The sequence below is a fragment of the Penaeus monodon genome, chromosome 15 (assembly GCF_015228065.2).
Source record: "Penaeus monodon isolate SGIC_2016 chromosome 15, NSTDA_Pmon_1, whole genome shotgun sequence".
NCBI lineage: Eukaryota > Metazoa > Arthropoda > Malacostraca > Decapoda > Penaeidae > Penaeus > Penaeus monodon.
Genome location: NC_051400.1, coordinates 17,079,264 through 17,079,483, shown reverse-complemented (window position 1 = coordinate 17,079,483; position 220 = coordinate 17,079,264). Strand labels below are relative to the sequence as shown.

At 50.9% G+C, this 220-nt stretch overlaps 1 protein-coding gene across 1 annotated transcript in view; it reads left to right on the top strand.

Annotated features, from left to right (window-relative positions):
• Positions 1-220, top strand: part of LOC119581792 (cGMP-dependent protein kinase, isozyme 2 forms cD4/T1/T3A/T3B-like) — a gene marked incomplete at its 5' end in the record, with an annotated part of 43,492 nt that overhangs the window by 948 nt on the left and 42,324 nt on the right.

Here is a 220-nt window from a genome sequence, read left to right as displayed (position 1 = left end):
CCTCTTAATAGTGTAGTTGAAGGAGTGTAGGGTAGGAGAGAGCGACACGAAAGGAATATTTTTGATGCAGAGAAGCTTTTATTCTTATCTGAGTGAGGACGAGAGCCAAAGAGGGAGAGGGGAGGGGGGGGGGCTCTTAAATGCTTTGACGGGCGTTCTCTTCCCCTCCAGCGATGGGGGAACAGGGGTGGGGGGGAATCTCTTGCTTATCTTGATGATG